The following is a 16,834-nucleotide window of genomic DNA, read 5'->3' as shown; positions in this document are numbered from 1 at the left end:
CAGCAAAATCAATGTGCACCCTTTGCCATGGAGATGAGGACCACTCCCATGGATGTAGAGGGGCTTGTGGTGGGGCATTTTGGACCTTCTGGCATCCTGTACAGCTCTTAGTCATCTCTTCGATTTCTCTATCGATTCCCGGCCACCACACAAACGCTCTAGCTAAGTTCTTCATTTTACCCCTCCCAGATGACCCTCATGAAGCTCATTGAGCACTCTATCCTTCAATTTGGGTGGAAACACTACTCTGGATCCACACATCAAGGTTCCTCTGCACACTGACAGCTGTTCTCTTCTCGGCGAGAATGCTGGCAGCAGTGGTTCGCCATGTGCTGGCCATCCCTTCACCGTTAAATTATAGACCCGGGATAGTGTCGGGTCATTTCGTGTTTCCTTTTCTATGTTTGCATTCGTCACAGGGAGACATTCGACTATGGTCGAGTGGAATATCTCCATTGGATCCAATGCAAGTTCTTCTTCCACCGTCGGCAACGGTAGGCGCGACAATCCATCAGCATTCCCATGCTGTTTAGTTCCTTTGTACTCGATGTCATATTGGTGTGCCCCTAGGAAAAGGGAGCACCTCTGTTGCCGTTGTGCTGTCATTATCGGTATGCCCTTCTGAGGGTTGAAAATGGAGACAAGAGGTTGATGATCAGTTATTAGAGTAAATTTTTGACCGTGCAGGTAGTGATTGAACTGCTTCACCCCCCACACTAGGCTGAGGGCCTCTCTGTCAATCTGGGCGTAGTTACGCTCGGCTGAAGTTAACGAGCGTGACGCAAAAGCTATCGGCCTCTCTAAACCATCAAGGAATTTATGTGACAGTACCGCCCCAATGCCGTAGGGAGACGCATCACACGCCAGTCTTATCGGTAGTGATGGGTTGTAGTGAGCCAATACTTCTCTTGAAGTGATTAAGTCCTTACTCTTCTGAAAGGCCCGCTTACAGTCATTGCTCCATCTCCATGCTACTCCCGTTCGTAGTAGGGCGTTCAGTGGGTGAAGAATTGTGGACAAATTCGGTAAAAACTTATGGTAGTAATTCACCAATCCGAGGAATGACCTCAGTTGCGACACATTTTCAGGCACTGGGGCCTTAACAACCGCTTCAATTTTGTCAGGGGACTTATGTAACCCCTCTTCATCAATCACGTGGCCACAATACGATATCTGTTTCTTAAAAAACTCGCACTTGACCCGGTTGGCTCGTAGCCCATGTTCACGTAGTCGAGTGAGCACCTGTTCTAGGTTGTTAAGGTGTTCACTGTCATCTTCACCTGTCACTAGGATGTCGTCCAAGTAACACTGAGTCCCCGGAATCCCTTGCAGGACTTGTTCCATCGCTCTTTGCCATATCGCCGGAGCTGATGCTACTCAGAATACCAATCGATGATACTGGTAAAGACCTTTGTGAGTGTTTATCGTGACATACTTCCTAGAGGATTCTTCAACCTCCATCTGTAAATATGCTTGTGCTAGGTCAATTTTTGTGAAACGCTTCCCTCCTGATAGTGAGGCGAAGATGTCTTCTATCCTTGGAAGAGGATATTGTACTGTGTGAAGGGCTGGGTTCACCGTCACCTTGAAGTCCCCACAGATGCAAACCTTCCTTGGCTCCTCAGACTTATTGTTTAACGTTTTCTTCATGACAGGAACGATGGGTGTCGCCCACTCGCTCCAGTCTACCTTAGACGATACGCCTGCATTCTCCAGATTCTCCAGCTCTGCCTCGACGGCTGGGCGAATTGCATATGGTACCGGTCTTGCTTTGAAAAACTTGGGAATTGCATTCTCTTCTATTTTTATCGAGGCGGTTACGCCTTTAAGAGTGCCCAGTTCTTGCTGAAATAACTCTTTGGCGTCAGCTAAGATTGTTGACAATCGTCCAGAAGTGATGTCGGCATCCTTTTTACCAGCCACCGTCAGTGCCTGAATGGAGTGCCAGTCTAAACTTATCTTTCTGATCCATTCACGTCCCAATAACGGTGGTCCACCATCTTGCAGAATGTAGAGATACAATTTCCGTATTTTCTTGCCGTTGTATTCGACAGGCACCCTTATTTTTCCTCTGTGGTATACTTTTTGCCCCGTATACATCCTCAAGACAATGGATGTCTCTCTCAAGGGTATGTGTGAGAATAGCCACTCGTAGTCTCGTCGATTCATGACGGTTAGAGCTGATCCTGTATCCAATTCCATTTTGACTTGGGACCCTGCTATCGTGAGGGTGACCCAAATGGTTCGGTGATGCTCTTTTGCGATTATGTTGTGAAGTTTGAGACAGCTTAGTCTCTTGTTCCCGGATTCACTATCGCTCATCTGGTCTTCGGAACTACTGTCCGTCATCTTTTGTACTTTCCTGTACGGTTCCTTAGTAGCCTTTTTATTGTCGTTGGTCTTCTTCTCAGACCTGCAAACTCGTGCAATGTGTCCCATCTTTCCGCATTGCCTGCATATTTTGTCCTTGGACCAGCAGTCCTTCTGGTCATGGTTTGTTCTGCCGCAGCGATAACATTTTGCAAATCCCCATGTCATTTCGTGGGCGCCGTATTCCTGTGGCTTTTGTTGTATTTCCGCAGCTCCCCTTGCTGCTGCTTCGTACGATACTGCCACGCTGAAAGCCTTATCTAGTGTCAGTTCTTTCTCTGAGAGTAACCTCTTCTGGGTTCCTTCACTCAGGAGTCCACAGACAAATTTGTCCCGTAAGGTATCTGCCAGTCTTGCTCCGAAATGGCAGTGCTTTGATAGCTTGCGTAGTTCCGTAAGGTAATCAGCATTGCTCTCATTTTTATGCTGATTTCTCCTGTGGAATTTAAATCTTTCTGCTATCAGCAGCGGTGTAGGATTTAGGTGTTCCTGTAGGATAGCAACAATTTCGTTAAAACTCTTCGCCTTCGGTTTGGCTGGAGTAATCAGGTCCCGCAATAGGCCGTACGTTCTTGTGCCCATTAAATATAGCAATACCGATGCCTTTTTCTCCTCGGCTATTTCGTTTGCCTCGCAATATACCTCGGCTCTTTCCACATACGTGGTCCAGTCTTCTATTGCATTATTAAAGGCAGTGATATCACCAGTCTTTGGCATCTTGAAAATCTAAGATGGCGCCTCCCACGCTTTGCCTTAATCCACGATTTAACAAAATGGCACCTCCCGCGCTTTTCCTTCTTCCCCGCCGAGTTAAGATGGTGCCTCCCGCGCTTTCCCGCCGCTGCCGCTGCTGTCAACGCCGCTCTCCGTGGTATATTTATTTTTAACCGTTCCCGTCGTGGAGCGGACCCTCTGGGACCCTTCCCTCCCTCTTCTTAAGTCCGAACGCTGCCCGGCTGCGAAGCACCGGCCGCGCCCTGTGTGCTCCACCCTCTCTCTCTCTCTTTGCTTCCCGACTCACCGCCCGGCCCCGTTGCAGAGCCACCCGATCGAGCTCTAGCCCGCAGCAGCCCAGGAAGGATCAGTGCACTACCTGCCACCAGCCCGATTAGCTGGGAAACCACAGACTGGGGAACCAAGCCTGGCTCTTGACAGTCTCTCCTGCAAGTTTTCAATCCGATGATTTGGAGGGCGGTTGCCCACGGTCGACGCCCGTTTCTCGAGTTTCTGTGGATTCTTTTTTTTATTTTTCTCTCTTCTGGCTTCGACCGTCAATAACGTCGTCTGAGGTGCTGCCGAGTTGCAGGTAAGTTCGTTTCTTACTCGTCGCCAGTATTAAATCCTGTGTTAATGGAGACACGGAATGCAGGAGTTGGTTTAACAAGTCTTTACTGAATGGAGACCCTCTGGAAACTGAAACTACAGAAGGCTGCTAGCGCCTTTTATACAGGGGTGGTCACTGCCGGTACTGCAGTCTGAGACCAGTTATTCCCTTAAAGGGACATACACAACAGGAACAATAGGCGGCCTCCTGGTTTGTGCAAGCGGAGGCTCAGTTCGAGCTTCGGAACATCGTGGTGGATCAGACCCGGTATCTCTACGTGGTCTCCGCACTCGACAGCTCCACGGCTTCGAGGATCATCAACCTGCTGGAAAACCCCCCGGCCGACAGCAAGTATGATACCCTTAAGGCGTGGCTACTTCTGGTTTTCGGCCTCACGAAGGCGGAGCGTGCACGACGATTGCTCACGCTGCCCGGCCTAGGCGATTCCAAGCCGTCGGAGTTAATGAGCCAGATGCTCACACTCCTCGGGTCCGAACCGCAATGTTTCCTCTTTTGGGAGTTGTTCCTGAGCCAGTTGCCCGAGCAGGTACAGGCGGCCCTCACACGGTCGGAAACCGCTGATTGTGTGGCGCTTGCGGATGAAGCTGATACTATTTACACGGTCATGCAGCAACATTGCGCCGTCTCGAGGCATCCTTCCCCACGGGGCCCCGCCCCGACGCCTCTACCATCCACCTTGTGTTGTTACCACGCCCGTTTCGGTGCGAAGGCCAGATGCTGCCGCATGCCCTGTGGTTTCCCGCCCAAGGCAACCAAAAAATACCAGCACCAGCTGCGCGAAAGGAAGACCGAACCTGCAGTATGCCCCACGGCTGTGAATACGAATGGCGACTCCGGGAAGTTACTCTATATCACCAATTCCATCTCGGGCCGATGATTTTTGTGCGACACGGGGGCGCAGTGCAGCATTCTTCCTGCATCAGTCCTCGACATCCGGGCTGGGAGGCGCGGGCTTCCCCTCCAAGCCGCCAACGGCAGTGCTGTTCGTACATTCGGGAGTCGGCGGATCAAGGTGTGTTTCGGCGGGCAACACTTCCAATGGGAGTTCATCACCGCCAAAATTCCGCAAGCGATCCTCGACGCGGACTTTTTATGCGCCAACGGCTTGTTGGTAGATTTTAAAAATTGTCGACTGATCAACGCCGCCACTAACGACTCCATTCCATGCATTCATAGAAACATAGAAGATAGGAGCAGCAGTAGGCCATTCGGCCCTTCGAGCCTGCTCCGCCATTCAATGAGATCATGGCTGATCATCCAAATTCAGTACCTTGTCCCTGCCATCACCCCATATCCCTTGATCCCTTTAGCCTCAAGAAATATATCCAACTCTTTCTTGAATGTATTTAATGAACTGGCCTCCACCGCCCTCTGTGGCAGAGAATTCCACAGGTTCACCACTCTCTGGGTGAAGAAATTCCTCCTCATTTCAGTCCTAAATGGCTTACCCCTCATCCTTAGACTATGACCCCTGGTTCTGGACTCCCTGGCCATCAGAAACATCCTTTCTGCATCTAGTCTGTCCAGACCTGACAGAGTTTTATAGGTTTCGATGAGATCCCCTCTCAATCTTCTAAACTCCAGTGAGTATAAGCCCAATTGACACAATCTCTCCTCGTACGTCATTCCTGCCATCCCAGGTATCAGCCTGGTGAATCTTCGCTGCACTCCATGGCAAGAACTTCCTTCCTCAGGTAAGGTGAACAAAACTGCACACAATACTCAAGGTGCGGTCTCACCAAGGCCCTGTACAACTGCAGCAAGACATCCTTGTTCTTGTACTCGAACCCTCTTGCTACGAAGGCCAACATACCATTTGCCTTCTTAACCGCCTGCTGCACCTGCATGCTTACCTTCAGCGACTGGTGCACAAGAACACCCAGGTCTCTTTGCACTTCCCCTTCTCCCAATCTATTGCCATTCAAATAATAATCTGCCTTCCTGTTTTTGCCACCAAAGTGGATAACCTCACATTTATCCACATTATAGTGCATTTGCCATGTTTCTGCCCAATCACCCAACCTGTCCAAATCGTACTGGAGTTTCATGACATCCTCCTCACAGCATACCTTCCCACCCAGCTTTGTGTCGTCTGCAAATTTGGAGATATTACATCCAATTCCCTTGTCTAGATCATTAATATATATTGTGAACAGCTGGGGTCCTAGGACCGATCCTTGCGGTACCCCACTAGTCACAGCCTGCCACTCGGAAAACGACCCGTTTATTCCAACTCTTTGCTTTCTGTCCGCCAACCAGTTCTCTATCCAAGTCAATACCTTGCCCCCAATCCCATGTGCCTTAATTTTGCACGCTAACCTCTTATGCGGGACTTTATCGAAAGCCTTCTGAAAGTCCAAATACACCACATCCACTGGTTCTCCCTTATCTATTTTACCAGTTACATCCTCAAAAATTTCCAATAGATTAGTCAAACATGATTTACCTTTTGTAAATCCATGTTGACTTTGTCCGATCCTGTCACTGTTTTCCAAGTGCTCTGCTATTACATCTTTTATAATGGACTCTAGCATTTTCCCCACTATCGATGTCAGGCTTACCGGTCTATAATTCCCCGCTTTTTCTCTGCCACCTTTTTTGAATAGTGGGGTAACATTAGCTACCCTCCAATCCATGGGTACTGTTCCAGAGTCTATTGAGTTCTGGAAGATGACCAGCAATGCATCTACTATTTCTCGGGCCACTTCCTTAAGTACCCTGGGATGTAGATTATCAGGCCCTGGGGATTTATCGGCCTTCAGTCCCATCAATTTTCCTAACACCATTTCCCTACAAATACTGATATCTTTCAGTTCCACCCTTTCATCAGACCCTATGTTCCGCGGTATTTCTGGGAGGTTATTTTTGTCCTCCTTTGTGAAGACAGAACCAAAATATGTATTTAGTTGGTCTGCCATTTCTTTGCTCCCCATTATAAATTCCCCCGATTCTGACTGCAAGGGACCTACGCTTGACTTCACCAATCTTTTCCTCTTTACACATCTATAAAAGCTTTTACAGTCAGTTTTTATGTTCCCTGAAAGCTTACTCTCATATTCTATTTTCTCTTTCTTAATTAATCCCTTTGTCCTCCTTTGTTGAACCCTAAGCTGCTCCCAATCCTCAGGATTATTGCTTTTTCTGGCCAATTTGTATGTCCTCTCCTTGGATCTTATGCTATCCCTAATTTCCCTTGTTAGCCATGGTTGAGTCACCTTTTTTGTTTTATTTTTATGCCAAACTGGGATGAACAACTTCTGTAGTTCATCCATTCGGTCTTTGAATGTTTGGCATTGCCTATCCACCGTCAACCCTTTGAGCGCCATTCCCCAATCAATCCTACCCAACTCGCTCCTCAGACCATCGTAGTTTCCTTTATTTAAATTGAGGACCCTAGTTTCTGAGTCAACTACTTCATTCTTCATCTTAATGAAGAATTCGATCATATTATGATTGCTCCGACCCAAGGGGCCTCGTACAACAAGATTGCTAATTAATCCTTTCTCATTACATAATACCCAGTCTAAGATGACCTGATCTCTGGTTGGTTCCTCGACATATTGGTCCAGGAAACCATCCCGTAAACACTCCAGGAATTCCTCCTCCACAGTATTGTTACTAATTTGGTTAGCCCAATCTATATGTAGATTAAAGTCACCCATGATGACTGCTGTGCCCTTATTGCACGCTTCTTTAATTTCACTTTTAATGCCATCCCCAACCTCCGCCTTACTGTTTGGAGGTCTATATACCACTCCCACTAATGTTTTTGTCCCCTTAGTATTTCTCAATTCTACCCATACAGATTCCACCTCATCAGAGCTAATATCCTTCATTACAATTGTGTTAACCGCTTCTTTAACCAGTAATGCTACCCCTCCTCCCTTTCCTTTTTGCCTATCTTTCCTGAATATCGAATACCCCTGGATGTTGAGTTTCCAGTCTTGGCTGTCCTTGAACCACGTTTCCGTAATCCCATTCAAATCATATTCGTTTACCTCTATTTGCGCAGCCAATTCATCCACCTTATTACAAATGCACCTCGCATTAAGACACAAAGCCTTCAGGCTTGTTTTTTTAACGCTCTTAGACCTACTCGAATTATTTTTTACTGTGGCCACGTTTGATTTAAACCGTTGATTTCTCTGACTGCCACTTTTGTTTTTCTCCTTCCTATCTTTTGCTTTTATCCTTGTTTTCCTTTCCTCTGTCTCCCTACTCAGGTTCCCAACCCCCTTCCATTTTAGTTTAAGCCCTCCCCCACAGCACTAGCAAACACTCCCCCTAGGACATCGGTTCCAGCCCTGCCCAGGTGCAGACCGTCTGGTTTGAACTGGTCCCACCTCCCACAGAACCGGTTCCAATGTCCCAGGAACTTGAATCCCTCCCCCTGGCACCATTCCTCTAGCCACGTATTCATCTGAAGTATCCTTCTATTTCTACTCTGACTAGCACGTGGCCCTGGTAGCATCCTGAGATTACTACCATTGAGGTCCTGTTTTTTAATTTACCTCCTAACTCCCTATATTCCGCTTTTAGGACCTCATCCCACTTTTTACCTATAACGTTGGTGCCTATATGCATCACGACAACTGGCTGTTCACCCTCCCCTTCCAAGATGTTCTGCAGCCTCTCGGAGACATCCTTGACCCTTGCACCAGGGAGGCAACACACCATCCTGGAGTCTCGTTTGTGGCCGCAGAAACACCTATCTATTCCCCTTACAATTGAATCCCCTATTACTATAGCTCTACCACACTTTTTCCTTCCATTCTGTGCAGCAGAGCCACCCCTGGTGCCAGGAAGTTGGCTGTAGCTGCCTTCCTCTGATAAGCCATCCCCCCCAACAGTACTCAAAGTGGTATATCTGTTGGAGAGGGGGATGGCCACAGGGGACCCCTGCACTACCTGCCTGCGCCTAGTACTCTGCCTATTGGTCACCCGTTCCCTTTCTTCCTGTCCAACCTCTACCTGCGGTGTGTCCAACTCTGTAAACGTGCTATTCACGATGTCCTGAGCATCATGAACGCTCCAGTATGCATCCAATCGCAGCTCCAGCGCCGCAATGCGGTCTGTCAGTAGCTGCAGCTGGGTGCACTTCCTGCACATGTAGTTGTCAGGGACACAGGAAGTGTCCCTGAGTTCCCACATCTCGCAGGAGGAGCAGATCACGGGGCCCGGCTTTCCTGCCATGACTTACCCTTTAATTAATTGAGTTTAAATTAAATCAAGCAATCCCACTAATTACACTACAGTTAAATAGTTTACCAACAGTCCCCGCTACACCAGAGAGACCTTAGAAACTATAAAACAGAGTTAAAGTTTAAAAAATAGAGAAATACTCACCAACCAATCACTTACCTGCTTCCTGCTGATGTCACACTTGGATTACTTTTGACCTCTCTCCCAGAACCTGGATTGGTCGGGCCTCTGGTGATCCCTCGCAGGTCCGCTGCCTCTCTGGTCTCGGGGCTCTGGGCCTCGCTGCCTCAGGCTGCTCTTTAAGTACCTCCGCCGCCTCTGGTGATCCCTCGCAGGTCCGCTGCCACTCCGGTCTCGGGGCTCTGGGCCTCGCTGCCTCGGGCTGCTCTTTAAGTACCTCCGCTGCCTCTGGTGATCCCTCGCAGGTCCGCTGCCTCTCCAGTCTCGGGGCTCTGGGCCTCGCTGCCTCGGGCTGCTCTTTAAGTAACTCCGCCGCCTCTGGTGATCCCTCGGAGGTCCGCTGCCTCTCCGGTCTCGGGGCTCTGGGCCTCGCTGCCTCGGGCTGCTCTTTAAGTACCTCCGCCGCCTCTGGTGATCCCTCGCAGGTCCGCTGCCTCTCCGGTCTTGGGGTTCGAGGTTCAGTCGCGTCGCACGCGGTCTCCTGCGCCTTGCCAGAGCTCAACGAATTCACCCGCCTTCTTGGCGAGTTCCCAGAGCTAACCAGGCCCACCTTCTGTGCAATGTCCGCCAAGCGTGGTGTGGAGCCCCATATTACAATGACTGGCTCCCCGGTCTACGCACGGGCTTGGCGACTAGACGCCAGCAAACTCGCGGCTGCAAAGGCGGAGTTCGCCGCAATGGAGCGGTTGGGGATTATTCGCCGGTCGAATAGTCCCTGGTCTTCGCCGCTCCATATTATCCCTAAACCCAGTGGCGGCTGGCGGCCCTGCAGTGACTACCGGTGCCTTAACGAAGTCATGACCCCCGATCGGTTCCCATACCGCACATACAGGATTTCTTCACACATTTGGCAGGAACTTCGGTCTTTTCCAAGGTCGACCTTTTCGTGGGTACCATCAAGTGCCTGTACACCCCCAGGATGTCCAAAAGACGGCAGTCATTAACCCCTTCAGCCTATTTGAGTTCCTCCAAATGCCTTTCGGGCTCAAAAAAACGGCACAGGCGTTTCAGCGCCTAATGGATTCGGTGCTGTGGGATCTTAAGCTTTTATTCATTTATCTCGATGACATCCTGATTGCCAGTGCCACCAAAGAGGAACACATCAATCATCTGCGCATCCTCTTTTGCCGCCTCCATCAACATGGCCTAATAATCAACCCGGCCAAATGCCAGTTCGGGCTACAGCAGCTGGACTTCTTGGGCCACCGCATCACCGCGGAGGGGGCGACGCCACTTCGATCAAAAGTGGAGGCGATTGCAGCATTTTCGCAGCCGCAGTCCATCAAGGCCCTCCAGGAGTTCCTGGGTATGGTAAATTTTTATCATTGTTTTATTCCCAGGGCCGCGCAACTTATGCAGCCACTCTACAAGACCCTCCAAGGAAAGTCGGGAAAGGAACCCCTGGTTTGGACGCCTGAGATGGTTTGTGCCTTCGGGGACACAAAGGCCACCCTCGCAAATGCCACAATGTTGGCGCACCCACTGCCTGGAGCCACCATCGCTCTGACAACCGACGCGTCGGACTAAGCCATAGGAGCCGTGCAGGAGCAGTGGGTCAATGGTACGTGGCAGCTGCTGGCGTTTTTTAGTCACCAACTGCGCAGTAATGAGCGCAAGTACAGCACTTTCGACAGGGAGTTGTTGGCGCTGTTTCTGGCCATCCGCCATTTTCGTCTTCTGTTGGAAGGGCGCCACTTCACTGCGTTTGTGGACCACAAACCATTGACATTTGCTATGGCCAAGACTGCCGAACCGTGGTCAGCTAGACAGCAGCGGCAACTCACCTGTATTTCAGAGTTCACCACCGACATCCAGCACGTGGCCGGCAAGGACAACGTGGTGGCTGATTGCCTCTCGCGGATGACCGTCCAAGCTGTCCAGCTGGGAATAGATTATTCACACATGGCTGCCGACCAAGCAGCCGACCCGGAAACTCAGGCATTCCGTACCGACTCCTCTTGCCTCCAGCCAATGGATGTGCATTTCCATGCGGTGGGCACCTCCTTGCTCTGCGACGTCTCGTTCCGTTTTCTTGGCGGCGGAAAGTTTTTGACGCCATCCACGGACTTTCACATCCTGGCGTGAGGGCGTCTCAAAAGTTGCTGGCATACAAATTCGTCTGGAGAGGAATGCGCAGGGACATCCGCGTCATTTGCCAAAGAGCCAAAGTGCAACGCCATGTCAAAGCCCCCTTGGCCACTTTCGAAGTACCGGAGCGCCGTTTTGACCACGTCAACGTCGACCTCGTTGGGCCTCTTCCACCGTCGCACGGGTTCACACACCTCCTGACTATCGTCGACCGCACCACAAGATGGCTGGAGGCGGTCCCTCTGACATCCACCATCTCCACGGGCGTCGCCAGGGCTTTTATTTCCTCATGGGTTGCACGGTTCGGTGTCCCAACAGATATTTCCTCAGACCGCGGCCCGCAATTCTCGTCCGAACTTTGGAACGCTGTAGCTTTAGGTTTGGGCACCAAGCTCCATTGCACCACGGCCTACCATCTGCAGGCAAACGGGTTATGTGAGCGCTTTCATCGGTCGTTGAGGTCCACCGCATGGGCAGGTAGGCTGCCTTGGGTTATGGACAGCACCAAAGGAGGACTTGCAGTCTTCTGCCGCGGAACTTGTGTACAGCCAGCCACTCCGGGTGCCAGGCGAGTTCTTGCCGTCACCGATGAAGCCGTGGTCCGCAGCCGCCCAACTAGACGCCCACCAGGAAGCAGCCCAGTGTTTCAAGCCAATTCCGACGTCACATCATGGTATGCCTGCCTCCCACGTTCCAACGGAGTTGATGCAGGCCAGGTTCGTTTTTGTTCGTCATGATGCCCATCGCAGTCCACTCACACCTCCTTATATGGGCCCTTTCCAAGTATTGCAGGCAGGTGCCAAGAGCTTTTTGGTCGACATCGACGGCAAACCCAACCACATCTCAATTGACCGCCTCAAGCCCGCGCACCTGGATCTCGAGCACCCAGTCGAGATTGCACAGCCACCGCGTTGTGGTCGACTGCCTACTGCTATCACACCCGAGCAGATCATTAGCTGCCCAACAATTTCCTCTCCGGGAATATAGGAGTCGCTCGAACAGGCTCATCCGACCTCCTCTTCAATTGACTTTCGCCGTTAAGGACAATGCTCGGGTGGGGGGGGGGGTGTGCATGGGGCAGAGCCACCAAGGGACTCTTATATGGATGTACATAATTGCCTTTAACAGAGTGAATTGGTACCTGTATTTGTTTGCTGTATGTAAATAACGCGGTCTCCTTAAGATGTAGACCGAACGCGATGACATCATCGCACAGGTCATGTGACGTTCCCAACAGTGGGAAACATGATGACATCAGCGGGGAAGCTTCCAGAATCAGTCCTCGTGGAGTCAGCCTTAAAGCAAACACCTGTTGTTTAGTTCTCTTGCGTTTTAACTGTTACTTCCATCAGTTTGTATTAAACATTGTTTAATTATCAAAGTTGCCTGGTCTCAGTACTTCAGATAGGAATTTGGCAATTCCTACAATACTAGCTTTTAATTCCAGATTTATTTAATTAATTGAATTTAAATTCCCCAGCTGCCGTGGTGGGATTTGTACTCATGTCTCTGGATCATTAGTCCAGGCCTCTGAATTACTAGTCCAGTAACATAACCACTGTGCCACTGTTCCACAATGCTGAAGGTATTGATGGTGACAAATAGGGGCAAGGTTTCTTGAGGATGCTCACTCTTGCAATTAGAAACCTTATTGATTTGTTGCTTTGGATGGGATAAAGAAACAGAAGTGTTGTGCATCACCACCATGGTGTCTTCATCAGTAAGTGATGTCTTTCAAAGCAAGTTACATAATTGTGTTGTATGGGGAATGTTCAAGTTTGCCAGACATCTTTTCATGAATGGTACCCCTTTAAGACTTTTTGCCATCACAGCCGCCTATTTTTCTTTTTCTGTGTTATATAAAAGCCCCACCTCTAGGCAATTCTTCAGTTCTTTTCATCCATGGGTGCAGAGTAATGTAGCCTAATTATAGAAAAACAATAACAATGCTGTCCCATAGTAAATTTGTGTAACAATATTGTAAATGCATTTGTGAAGATATCCTCTGGTGTTTCTGTCAATGTTGTAAATATGTTCTAAAAGATAATGCTCCTTTCACAGTCTGAAGCAGCTAAATTGCCACACTTAACTGACATGAATCCTGAATATCCCATTCATGCAGTTGTGGGGCACACAGTCCTTGATTAAAATAGTGCGACAAAGATCTACCAAAGGCTGTTTCACTCATCAGGACATGGCCGTCATCATACGAAACATTCTTGAAACGCGTGCTGAACTTTTTGAACAAGAAATAGAGTAGGAGCTGGCTCACAAGTTTACACCAGACACAAAGAGCATGTCAGCTGGTTACTAACTGGCTGAACTTGAAAGGAGACTTGTACGAACTTCCATGACATAAAATAGACCACCAAGGTAAAGCACCATGTCTTAATATGGAAATAAAAGATGATGGGGGAAAAATTTGGTTGGTTTGCGCCTCCCGTTAGCACCTTAAGAAGGCGCTAATGGGGCACAAAGCAACTAGCACCCGGGCTCGGCGATGTCTGCGCCGCTCGCGAAATTGACCAGACATTTTGCGGTGGTGCTAATCACTACCGCCCCAATCTCCTGCGCCCGCAGATTTTGACGTCAGTCAAGCGTGCAACGCCCTTGTGGTGCCCCGGACCAGATATTGAGTGGCGCCCCCCTCCTTTCCGCCTGGCGCATCAACGGCAGGAAGACTGGAACATTTCCCAGTCGGTGAGGGGCTTGGGGGGGCACTATTTAAAGGCCGCCTCTTCCTGGCTTTTTTTTGCGCCACTCATTCTGACAGAGAGAGAGATTCTGAGAGAGAGAAGGAGAGACTTCTGCATAGAGTCAGCACTGCATGAAGTAGTTTTGGCTACTGAGCATCACTTTGCAGCTACTTTTGGATTTGACCTTCATTACTTCGATTATCAAGAGACTATGGGGGCTGCACTGATTCGGGGCATCGTCCTGCGCCTGCAGAATCAGAGGCAACAGAGATGCAGAGAGAGAGTGGCAATCATGGCCAGACGGAGGAGTGCCAACAGGCCTCTGCACAGGAGACCTTACCCTCCCAGGGTATTCCGGGAACAATTCTCCTACATTAACTTGTCTGAGGAGCAGTGTTTGAGCAGGTTGCGCTTCAACAAGGAGGTGGTCACTGAGCTCTGCCACCTGCTGCAGCCAGATCTGCAGCCTCTACTGAGGACCAGGACATCTCTGTCGGTGGCAGTGAAGGTCACAGTGGCTCTGAAGTTTTATGCCACCGGCTCCTTTCAAGCAGCGGCTGGAGACATCGCCAATATCTCCCAGTTCGTGGTCCATTGCTGTATCCGTCAGGTCACAAATGCCCTCTATAAAAGGAGACGCCAGTACATCTCTTTCCCGATGACCCGGGTCAAACAGCATGAGTGCACATTGGGCTTTGCGAGGATAGCGGGCTTCCCCATGGTGCAGGGTGCCATTGACTGCACGCATGTGGCATTGCGGGCACTGCATGAGAATGCAGATGATTTCCGAAACCACAAGAGGTTCCACTCCTTAAACGTCCAGTTGGTCTGTGACCACAGACAGCTGATACTCGCTGTCAATGCCCGCTATCCTGGCAGCAGCCATGAAGCTTTCATCCTGCGCCAGACTGCTGTGCCAGAACTTTTCCAGGCACCGCATCAGCCAAGTGGTTGGCTCCTCGGGGACAAGGTTTATCCACTGTGCACCTGGCTGATGACACCGCTCTGTAACCCCAACACCCCTGCTGAGCTGCAGTACAATGAGAGCCATCTCGCCACCAGGAACATCAATGAGCAGACGATCGGCGAGCTCTAGCAATGGTTCCGCTGTCTGGACCACTCAAGAGGAGCCCTGCAGCACTCGCCTGAGTGAGTCTCCCTCTTCCTAGTTGTGTGCTGCATGCTGCATAACCTGGCAATCCTCAGGACCCAGCTAATGCCACTAGGCCTTGCAGCACCACCGGAGGAGGAGGAGGAAGAGGAGGAGGAAAAAGAGGAGAATGATCAGCAGCAGCACCAAGGCGGGAGGGAGGCCCACAATATTGAAACTGCAAGGGCCATCCGTCAACATCTGATAACAAGCCGCTTCTAGGCCCCAACTGAGGAAATGACTTCTGGCATGGAGAACAACATGAATGAAACCAACCCGCAACCCCAAAGCCGGCCAGGGCAGCAATGATTCCAAAGGCCAGACATGTACATTTTGAATACAAAAACTTTTTTAGTTTACAAACTCTGTGTGTGTCATTTCTTCATGACAAACTAATAGAAACAAACACAAAAAATCATTCATTAACATAACTGGTTCTCACAACCTGGAGATAATGTCCAAAACACTAAACAAAAGTTTGAACACGAATCTCGTCCTTTAATAAAAAATTGACCAACATTTCATCACACCTCCTACTTTTTGCCCTTCCAGGGTGATCTCCTTCCCTTGCGCACTTCCCCCCTTCCCACCCTACTGCTCCTCCATAATGGGGCCCCAGTGGCTGCAGCAAGGCTGGTGGAAGGCTGCTGATTGTCACAACCTGAGACTACAGATGCCCTTGAAGGATGTCCTCGACCAGCTCTGGGCCTGGAAGGCTCGGCTGCAGACTGCACCAACTCTGCATGGGCGGCAGCAGTCTGGGCTACAGGCGGTGGCAAGTGCAATGGGGAAGTGACAGTGGTGGCAGCAGGAATGCTGTCACCTTGAGAGAGGACAACAACTCCCTGCTCGACTGACACACTGGCACTCTCATGGGGCAGCACCTCAGCACCCGGAGCAATCTGCTGGAGCACAGATTGCTGGCCTGCTGCGGCATGGTGAGAGCCCCAGGGAATTGTGTCCGAACCAGCGGCAATGGCAGCGGTCAGTGCTTGCGTGGCCTCAATCTGAGTCTGCATGAGAGCAGTCTGAGATGGGATTATGGCAGCCAGTGACTGAATTGCAGCACTAAGCATTAGCGTGGCATCTGCCTGTGCTACAGCAAAGTGTTCCACACTCCTTGCCAGTGCATCAATGCATTCGGGCACCCTTCCCACTGCAACCATGCGCTGAATGTGCATGTCCACCGCCTGGGTGTTCATTTCAGCGATGAGCCGCTCCTTCTCTGCGTCCAGTGCAACAGGATTCGCTGGCCTACTCTCCCTCCGGGGAGAAGGCCCCCAGGCTTCCCTACCCCCATCGCATTGCTACAGCCTGCTGGTTCCCGGAGCTTCACCCTCATCAGACCATTCCCCCCTGCTCCCCTCCAGGGAAGATGTGGCCCCAGTGTGGGCATGGGCTTCCTCGGGAGAGGGTGGCACTGATGCTCCGGCTTCCTCTTCCTCCTCATCTGCAGCTTCACTCCCACTGGCAGCTTGAGGGCCCGTCTCCTCAGCTGGTGAATCACCATCTGAAAGCAGAGAGGTACAAGAGTGGCTTTAGCGTGAAGACAGGGGGGCAGTAAGGGAGGAAGGAATGCAGCGATTTAGTAAGTTGGGTTGAAAGTGTCAAAGGCTGGTGTTGTGAGGGACAAATGGAATGAGAGAGGAGAAAAAGGTGATGACCTTACCATTGCTGTCCCGAACGGGGTCGGCCTCTCCAGGGGCGACAGGACCGATCACCTGGCTTGCCACAATCCTGTGGATGTGTGCCCCAAGATCGCTGAGGGGTTGCAGCTGAGGCCGCCCTCCTCCCGTCCGTTGC

This window comes from Somniosus microcephalus, chromosome 2 (genome assembly GCF_052327205.1).
Source record: "Somniosus microcephalus isolate GS21.2 chromosome 2, FLI_Smic_1.0, whole genome shotgun sequence".
NCBI classification, from domain to species: Eukaryota; Metazoa; Chordata; class Chondrichthyes; order Squaliformes; family Somniosidae; genus Somniosus; species Somniosus microcephalus.
The sequence above is the reverse complement of the archived record's forward strand: the minus strand, read 5'-3'. Positions refer to the sequence as shown.